The sequence below is a fragment of the Coptis chinensis genome, chromosome 6, assembly GCF_015680905.1.
Source record: "Coptis chinensis isolate HL-2020 chromosome 6, ASM1568090v1, whole genome shotgun sequence".
Taxonomy (NCBI): Eukaryota; Viridiplantae; Streptophyta; class Magnoliopsida; order Ranunculales; family Ranunculaceae; genus Coptis; species Coptis chinensis.
Genome location: NC_141461.1, coordinates 18596216 through 18607219, shown reverse-complemented (window position 1 = coordinate 18607219; position 11004 = coordinate 18596216).

The window sequence follows — 11004 nt, the reverse complement described above, 5'->3', positions numbered from 1 at the left end:
GAAAAACAGTTGCATATCTTTTGAAAGAAACTCGGTTTCATTATCGGATCGAACCTTTTGAATTTGAGGTAAGAAAACATCACTATCTCCAAACGAAATAAATTTAACTTTTAAATTAAATTGTTGTACGACCATATCAAAAAAATATTGGATGAATTTTTTAGTTTCTGATTTGGCCTGTATAAAATATGTCCAAGTGCAACGAGGAGGAACGAGTATAATCATCAACAATAGTTAGAAAATATCTTGCACCACTTAAAGATGATTGAGAAAAAAGCACCCCAAATATCGTAATGAATTAATTGGAAAGGTCGAACATTAGAAATAGAACTCAATAGAAATGACAAACGACTCTGTTTTCCTTGTGGACAAATTTCACAAATATTATTTTTTGAACAAAAAATAGAACTATTTTGTTTGGCTAGAAACTGAAGACGAGAGATGCCCAAGACAACAATGCCATAAATCAAAATTAGGGAAATTTGTGGAGAGTAAAGTTGTGTTTCCTTGAAGAAAATAGAGACCTTCATGATAATTACCCAGTTCAATCTTCCTCTTCGTTGACAGGTCCTGAAAAGCACAATGGTCATGAAAGAATGTTATGCAGCAGTGAATAGATTTTGTAAGTTGGCTCACAGATAAAAGATTAAATTTGAAGCGAGGCACAAAGTAAACATTTTCCAAGATAAGTGACAGAGAATAGTGAGCAATCCCAATATGTGTAACCAAAGTATGAGTCCCATCTAGTAACTGAACATATGACTCAACAGGTGCAAGTTTATAAAATGAAAATAAAGATAATGAAGAGCACATGTGATTTGATGCCCCTATGTTTATGACCCAAACTGATGATAAAGGGACAGAAAGAGCAATACTTGCTAAACCTGCGGATGGATGAATACTACCTGATGAGAGTAGAGCCAACAACTTGTTATAACGCTCTTGAGAAAATGGTGGTGAAGTCACCTTAAAACTAGCACTTTCGGAGGTATTTGGAGTAGAAGCAGCAAGAGAAGTGGATTCAATCTTTTTTGGAGGAAAGCCATGAATCTTGTAGCATGTTTCCTTTGTGTGACCTTCTTTCCCACAGTGATCACAACAAGGAACTCCATAAATCATGTAACAAGTCGCCTTTGTGTGGCCATGATTGCCGCAATGATCACAATAAGGACTCCCTTTTAGACCTTTACTAGAGAAGTTTTGTGATAAAACGCTCTTTACACACGTTTTTATTAGCTTTCAGTTACTTATTTTCTTAAGTCCGAGGTCCACAGTCCAAAGTCCGAGGTCCACAGTCCAAGTCCAACGTCCGTATAGTCGTACGTTTTAGTCAAGTTACCTTACTCACGTGGGATTGGTAGGATAGGTCGAGTAAGGGATCGTCCAAACCTTAGGGCTCGGATAGGTTCACAACTGGAGTTACAACTTTAAGTGAGTAGGATTTTTAGGTTTCTTTTTAGTTGGTTTTTAATTAAAATAACGGTAATGCAAATAAAATAAATTACTACGGCGATTATATGTAGGTAAACAAAATATAGAGAAACAGGAGAGAGTTAATCATGCTCATGCAAGAATCATTTTTAACAGCTTTTATTACCAAATCACTACATCTCTAATTCGCCTCGTTTCGAGACGACGCCGAAGTATTGATCCCTAGTGCATGCCCACATCTCTAGGTCGATTTCACTAGCATAAGGAGTTTTAATAATACCGCGATCTCGGTATATTATTTCCGCTCTCGCTCGATTTCACATCACCGGACGAATTGGAGAGTTGTCGACACCGTAGAGTCGCCGGAAGACCGTCCCCGAGCATCAGCAATCAACTTTGTACTGATCTTAGTCATTTTGGGACCGGATGTTAATTCTATGCCTAATTCCTAAGTAGTGATTCTAGAATATTAACGAAGTCAATCCGATTTTTACACGAAGCAAAGATAACCCTTCCCTCGGGGGATTAGCTCATCATCATAGAAAGAATAATAAAACTTGTTGTATACATTAAGTAAATAAATGCGGACAGAAATTAAACTAGAAAAGAAATGACTGTTATTAAGGGTAAAATAACTTACATTATTAAAAGTTCTTTGAAATGGAAATGGCGAATGTAAATCTTGAAGAAAAAAAAAAAACTAAGCGTAGCTAAAACATTAATATCTTTGAAGAGGATATATGAAGACCCCCTCACATATATATAGGGCCGGGACCCTTCACGGAAATCTTAATATCGAATCAGGTTTGGTTTTTAGGTAATTGAAAAGTTCAAAACTTTGAGAATCAAAGTTTTGTTTTAACCGTATTAAATTTTTGTCTTTTGTTGATTTTATGTTTTGTTTGTTAGCTTTCATTTCAATTCAAACCACCTGGTTTGAATTGGTATGTGTCTTCTTTCTTGCCGGGGGTATCAATTTGAAACCATCCTTTGCCACCTGCCTATCCGACTCATCATGCCTTCGGGCCCGCAGAGCTGGTCTAGTGGCGCTACCGATTTTGGCGCTTTTTTTACTTTTTGTCCTTAAGCTAGAAGTTCGTCGCCTCGTCACTATGGCAGCTTCACTAGCCAACGCCGGCACCTAGATTTATCCGATTTGAGCTTCGGAAGTTTCTTGCTTCTTTATATGTGGGCCGCTCGCGACCGGTTCGTTTTTTTTGGAAACTTCGCTCTAGTCGGGCTTTGTTGGGCTTCACGGGGGATTGAGTGGGAATTCCAAATATTCCTCAGATTCTCAGATTGGCGGCTTCACTAGCCAACGCCTGGTACCTAGATTTATCCGATTTGAGCTTCAAAAGTTTCCCTCGCTTCTTTATATGTGGGCCCGCTCCGACTAGTTCTTCTTTTTGGAAACTTCGGGCTTCACGCGGGGTCGAGTGGGGAGACTCAAAATATTCCCGTATTCTCAGACTTCGATGCATGTTTTATCACTATATTCATTTTAATTGTGGAAACCCGCAAAAGTACGAAAATATAATTATTACATGATTATTAAACACATAATCGACCAAAATGCTATGTCTCTCGGGGTTTAATATTACAGTTTTTGGTGCTTATTATTTTGCCTACTTGTTCCACCAAATCGATTATACGTATTGGTATTTTTCTTACGTATTTCAGATTTAGGAGCATTAAGAGCAGCAGATTGAACCATAAGAGATGATAAAGAATGGAGTTCTTGCTATTTTTCTTCTTGACGAACTAAGGAATAAAGCTTGGTTGTGGGAGGGAATGTATCCATGAGCAAAATCTGACTCCAAAGTGGTATATAACGATCATGTAATTCTTGCAAAAATTTCATACCACGATCCTGGCTAACAAGATCAGCAGTGGCATGACCATGACCACATGCGCAAGGTGGAATCACCACAAGAGAGCTCAGTTCGTCCCATAAAGATTCCAGTTTGGTATAATACTCAAAAACATATATACCTTCATGCTTGAGTAACATAATAGTGTCCTTCAACTGAAATATTTTTGGAGCATTAGATTTTAGAATACCGTTCATGTAAATCAATCCAAATGTCATGGGCAATATCTGCATATAGTATACTGCTTCAAATATCACTCAAAACTGAGTTCAATATCCAGCTAGAAACCAAATCATTGCATATCTCCCATTGATGCAATTCTTTTTCAGTTTTTGGTTTAGCAATAGTACCATCAACGAATCCTAGTTTATTTTTTGCCCGGAGTTCCATAGTAGTAGCTCGAATCCGTAGGTAGCATAGTTGTTGCCAATAAAATGAGGAGAAACTAAAATAGTCGGGGTTATCTGAATGATGAACATAATATGGATCATCAGATCCTTAAGCAGCGATGATGTCGTCATTGTTGATAGATGCAGAAACAAGATATTTTACTGTGTTGACGTCACCCATTGTTGAAAAAAAATCACTTAAGTGAAAGAAAATTGATATGATTAAGCGTGGATCGTAACCGCTCTGATACCATGTAAAATAAAGAATTGTATACGTAAGTGAAAAAGAACAGAGATTGTTTATTGTCTTACTTTGACTAAAGAGAGACAATTTTCATTCTATATATATTGTACAAGACTTGCTCACTAAGAGCATCTCCAATGGAGTGTGTAAATCTACACCTCCACATAGGCTCCATGTAAAGCCACTTACTAGGATTTTTTTACACTCTTATTTCTAAAGTAATAAATATACACCTCATTCTTCCATGGTGGTGTGGAAATAAAGATAAAACGTACAAGATTGTTCACTAAGGAGAAAAATCAATTTTAAAGAACTTCGTCACCAAGAATGTACATTAAGGAAAGACTTCCTGACCAAGAATCTATAGTGGGAAACTATACAATATGGAATACACATATATTTGGAAACTGAATATACAGGATATTCTAAGAAGTTCACCAAGACCATCAATGCCTTAACGAACTGCTAATTGAGATTCACCTCGATCTTCACATTCTGACTCAAAGTTCAGCTATATATCATGGAAAGAGGCAAGAATTGCCTTTGTGATTTACAGACGGCATAGATAGAGTCGAAAGCAACGAAGTGTAAGAGTTTGAACATTGCAGATTACTGAGTTTAAAATCAACCCTGACATATAAAAATCAGCTTCAACTTATATAGTTACATTTGGTTTCTCACAAGGATATTCTATGAGGTTGGATCGAGTAAAGCCAGTATGGGAGTTGTGAAAAATTTGTCCGACGCTAGAATTAAAAGTTTGGCTGAAACTCCTCACACTTAATTCACATCCCCATGGATGAGGCACTATCACCCCGAGTTTCTAATGCTCTACTGCATCGACATAAAGACTTCCGCCTTTTTTTTTTTTTTTTTTTCGATAACCATATAAAGACTCCCGCCTTAACATTCACATTAGAGTAATCAAACTTAATCAGACGCGCGTGTACAAACACAAGTTAATAGGTCACTAGAAAATTCCACAAAAACACAATAAATGCCGTGAACAGTGATAACGGGATCTTCTACGCCTTGTCTTATAGTTTATTGATAATAGGAAAAAGGATAAAATGACCAAAAAAGTACATTTAACTTTGCACTTGGTTTCAAAGCAAACAAAACACACACACACACACACACACACACACACACACACATATATATATATGGATGAGGCATCCTATCACCCCGAGTTTCTAATGCTCTAAAAATGCATTTAAACAATGAATTAGTGTATGACTTTTGTAGATATAACATTCACATTATATCTCTACAAAAAATTAGTCAAACTTAATTCAGACGCGCGTCAAACAAAAATTATTTCTAGGTCACTAGATAAAATTCCAAAAAAACACAATAAGTTCCAACATATTGATTGGATCTAATTTTTTATAGATTATATAATATGAAAAAGGATTAAATCTACAAAAAATAATATTTAATTCATTGTTTAAATGGTTTTTGATAGGATGTACAAAAGGAAAACACACACACACACACATATATATATATATATATATATATATATATATATATATATATATATATATTCAAATAAACATTGTCCTTTCAAAAAGTTTCAATTTAGACAAATCGTCCAATTAATTGGATGTCCAACTTATGTAGACCCCTTGTTAGTAAATTCGCTAATTATTCGCATTTTGAACATGAATTTTTAAAGTATTTTTGAAATCGAATTAAACGGGAATAATTTGGCAATTATTCGAATTAGGGAATAACTTGTCAATCAAAAGTATTAAACGGGTAAAGTTCGGAATCGGAAATTATTTGGCCCAAAAAATTTGGAATTTTCATAAAATTTTGAAATTTTTTTATTAGAGAAATTCCTATTTTTTACGACGAGATATGCAATTTAAAAGGAATTTTGATTTTTTTTTTTTTTCATTGTTAAAGATGTTTGTTTTAGTTGGACCATTTAATACAAGTAATTTCATATGGTTTTGACCAAAGTTTTGTGAAATGAATGTAGTTCATATCTACAATTTTTTACCGAATTATTCACGAATTACAATTCAGATGAATATTTCTCGTACTAGCTTGCGAATGTTTGACCCAAATTTTTTCATGAATTATACCCAATTGATTGACGTTTCGAATAATTTCCATCCCAAACTTTCTGACTATGGCATGGACCATAGTACAAAATATTGCGATATATCGCGATATCTATCGAGATTTCAAAGAAAGATATGATAATATCCAGGATATGTGAATGATACATTCAAATGACTCGTGTAAATATCGACGATATATCATAAAAAATTGTGATATATTCACAATATGCCAATTTTTTACACATCATGAAATTTACAGACTTTTTATTCTAACAAAATTGACAATTACTCTTTAATTTCTCTTCTTCCTCACCATTATACACTTCAAAAGCTCAAAGCCCTCAAGACATACTCATTTAGCTATCTTCTTCTAGACTCATAGAGTCAAAATTTCGTCATCTTCTACTAATTTTATTGATTTGAGGAGGAGAAGCAAATTAAAGTTTGTGATTGGTTGAATTAAGAGGAGAATAAAGTTAGAGTTTTTGTTAAGTTGAATAAAGAGGAGATTTAAGACCTCTTGATGAAGAGATAATGTATAATTGAATCCCATATTTTCTTTCTACTTTTTTTCTTTTTTCTTTTATTATTATTTTTTGAATAAAGTGAAAAGTTCATTTTTTTTTCTTATTTTTTGGATCTGATCTAAAACTCCAAAGTTTCGATAGGCTTGAATTAATTCAATTCTATTTTATTTTAATTTTATTTCAAAAATCCGGATCAATCAATTGATAGATGCTAATCATTCAAAAACTTTATATTCTTTTTTATAGAAAGACTAATTAGCAATCACATTAATAATTTCCTTTCATTTCCTTCTTTTTAATCTTTTACCTTTTATTCTTTTTAATTATCTTTTTGTGTTTGAATCACTTTCTTACAATGGAACCTTTTGAATTTTGATTCCAAATACATCCTTCTAAAGGAACTAAGAATCTTTGGATTCAATTGTTCTGTTTTTTTCCCCCTTTACATGTCGATATTTTGATATATTTTTGCAATATTTCTTGTATCGTAGATATTTTATACTATGCCATGATATATCGTCGATTTTTACAAAATTATTTATGTAAGATATCGACACTGGGAGCGATATATTGACAATATATATCGTCATTTCGTGGTTTGATATTTACCCATATCGTGATACATTGTTCTATGGCGTGGACCATTAAAAAATTTCTCCAAATCTAAATTGCCTATGTGGCATTAGTTTCAACCTAGAGGTGGCATCACACATAAGTACATAACACATATCAATTGTCATAACATTCTGCCATTAAATATGAACTAGCTTTCGAACCCGTCTTACGAACAGGTGTCGTTATATTAAATTATTCTAAAAAATATTAACAACTATGCATAGCTATGAGATATGAAAATTGTATTAATCACTCATTCAAATTTCTTGCACCACTCTATATAAAAAGAAAACACAAAACCATAATAAAACCCATCAACTTATTTTTGTTGTTAGGTTTAATAATAGAAGTTTGATTAAAGTTTTGTGAGAATTCCTAATGTGACGAAGATAATATTGAAGCTACTTGAATAGCAACACATTCCCAATCATAATAAAAGAATTATTATGATAAACACTATTTAAAATGCAAAACTATATTTATCGAGACATTTATTCCTCCTACATATAATACAAACATATTTTAAGGTTATTAGTTCAATGCATTTGCATCAAGTTTATGATTTTTCATTAATTATTATTTGAGGTTAGTTCAATGTAATACGTTGCATCCAGTTTCCAATTTATCATTAATTATTCTTTGATGTTAGTTCAATGCAGTTGCATCAAGTTTCCGATTTCCCGTTAATTATTATTTGAGGTTAGTTCAATGCAATTGCATCCACTTTATAATTTCCCGTTAGTTATTCATTAAGGTTAATTCAGTATAGTTGCATCCAGTTTTTTATGTTTCGTTAACTAGTCTTTGAGATTAGTTCATTGCATTTGCATCCAAGTTCCAATCTCTCGTTAATTACTCTTTGAGGTTAGTTCAATACATCTACATCCAATTTCTGATTTCCTGTTAATTATTTTTCTAGGTTAGTTTGATAGTTTACAATTTCTAGTTATTTATATATGCTTTTGAGGTTAGTGCGATGCAGTTACATCTCGCTTCCGATTTCAAAGTTAACTATTCTTTGAGGTTATTTCAATGCATTTGCATATAATTTTTTATTTCCCGTTAGTTAATCTCTGATTTTAGTTTAATCCAGTTGCATCTAGTTTCTGATTTTCCATTAATTATTCTTTGAGATTGGTTCAATGCAGTTGAATCCAATTTTCGATTTTATGTTAATTGTTTTTTTAGATTATTTCAATGCATTTGCATCAAATTTTTTATTTTCCGTTAATTATTTTTTGAGGTTAGTTCAATGAAGTTACATCAAATTAATTTATAATTTCCGTTAATTATTCATTTAGGTTAGTTCAGTGAAGTTTCATCAATTTTTCAATGTTTCGTTAATTAGACTTTGAGATTACTTCATTACATTTGCATCCAGTTTTCGATTCCCCGTTAATAACTCTTTAAGGTTAGTTCAATATATCTGCATATAGTTTCTGATTATTTATGCTTTGAGGTTAGTTTGATGCAATTGCATCTGGTTTCTGATTTCCCGTTAACTATTGTTTTAGGTTATTTCAATGCATTTGCATTTCGTTTCCGATTTCCCACAAATTATTTTATGAGGTTAGTTCAATGCAGTTGCATTCGGTTTTTTATTTTATGTTAATTATTTTTTGAGTTTAGTTCAATGCATTTGCATCTAGTTTTCGGTTTCCCATTAATTATTATTTGCGGTTTGTTTGATGTATTTGCATACCATTTCCGATTTCCCGTTAAATATTTTTCAAGGATTTACATCCAATTTCTAATTTTTCATTAGTTATTCTCTGACGTTAGTTTAATGCAATTGCATCCAGTTTTAGTTTAATGCAATTGCATCCAGTTTTCGATTTCTGGTTAATTACTTTTTGAGTTTAGTTTATTGCATTTGTAAAAAGTTTCCGATTTTCCATTAATTACTCTTTGAATATCCAATGTAGTGTGTAATACCAACTTTTACTGATCCATCTGCAGTGTCCTTGCAAACATGACATAAACAATAAATTATGTTTGATTTACTATGTGGGATTATCGAAGATTATCAAGTTCTCGATTTCATATTAATTATTCTTTAAATTATGCATGACTCACTATGTGGAATCTTCAAAGATTATCTATGAACGAGTGTTGTTATATTAATTATTCTGAAAAATATTTGCAAATATGCAGAACTATTATATATTAATATTATATTGTTCTCACCCAAATTTCTTACAACGTGAAAACCTCACTCTCCATTAAAAAAAATAACTCACCTTTGATAAAACCTTTTAATTTCATTTTGTTGTTTAATAGTAGAAGTTTGATTGAAGTTTTGTGAGATTGCCTAATAAGGTGAAGTTCATATATATTGAAGCTACTTGAATAGCAAGCTAGGAATTCCCAATCATATGGAAAGAGATAAGATAAACACCATTTTAAATGCAAAATTATACTTATCAAGACATTTTCACAACATATAACCAAACTATATTTTGAAGTTAGTTCAATGCATTTGCATCTAGTTTCTGATTTTCCGTTATTTATATTTTGAGGTTAGTTCAGTGCAGTTGCATCCAATTTTAAATTCCCATTATTTATTTTTTGAGGTTAGTTCAATGCAGTTGCATCCAGTTTTCGATTTCTTGTTAATTATTATTTTTGGTTAGTTCAATACATTTGCATCTAATTTCCTGTTAATTGTTCTTTGAGGTCAGTTCAATGCATTTGCATCCAGTTTCTTATTTCCTGTTAATTATTTTGTGAGATTAGTTTAATGCATTTGCATCCAGTTTTCGATTTCTTATTTATTATTTGATAAGGTTGCATTTGCATCTAGTTTCCGATTTTCTGTTAATTATTGTTTGAGGTTAGTTCAATGAATTTGCATCTAGTTTCCAATTTCCCATTAATTATTTCTTGAGGGTAGTTCAATGCATTTGCATCCAGTTTATTTTTTTAGATTAGTTCAGTGAAGTTGCATCCGGTTTCTGATTTCCCGTTAATTATTCTTTAACATTAGTTCCACACATTTGCATCATGTTTCTAATTTATAATTAATTTTTCTTTGAGGTTAGTTCAATGCAGTTGCATCCAAATTTCAATTTCTCGTTAATTTAATCTTTGAGAGTTAGCTCAATGCATTTGCATTTCCATCCAGTTTCTGATTTCCCGACAATTATTTTTTTATGTTAGTTTGATATATTTGCATCCAAGTTTTGATTTCTTGTTAATTATTCTTTGAGGTTAGTTTAATGCAGTTGTATCCAAATTCCGATTTTCTATTAATTACTTTTTAATATTAGTTTAATACTTGCATTTGCATCTAGTTTTCGATTTTCGGTTAAATATTATTTGAGGTTAATTAGTTCGATGCATTTGGATCCAGTTTTCGGTTCCCCATTAGTTGTTCTTTGACGTTGGTTTCATTAAGTATTATATATATTTTAAAATATTTGTCATTATTGTTTTTCCGTTATTTTATTTTATTTTTCATTTTCTATTATATATTTTGTGATGTTATTTTTTGTATAATTTAATTTTCCACATGTAATTTGTTTTGGTTTGGTATATAATTTATTTAACTTTAACGTCCTAACTGAATCTATATATATATATATATATATATATATATATATATATATATATATATATATATATATATTACCACACTTTTTATACCACACCCCCCTACAAAATGAGTTAGGGCTAATAATTTGTGGATATGATATACTAATCATAGATATCATCTACACAAAAATTCATCTAATTTGGAAATCTCTAACCTAATTAAAAATTATTATCAACTTTGAATTTTTTTTAACGGCTCAGATTATTCGATTTTGCAATCATCTTTTGACATAGTTAAACATTATCAAATGAGTTGAA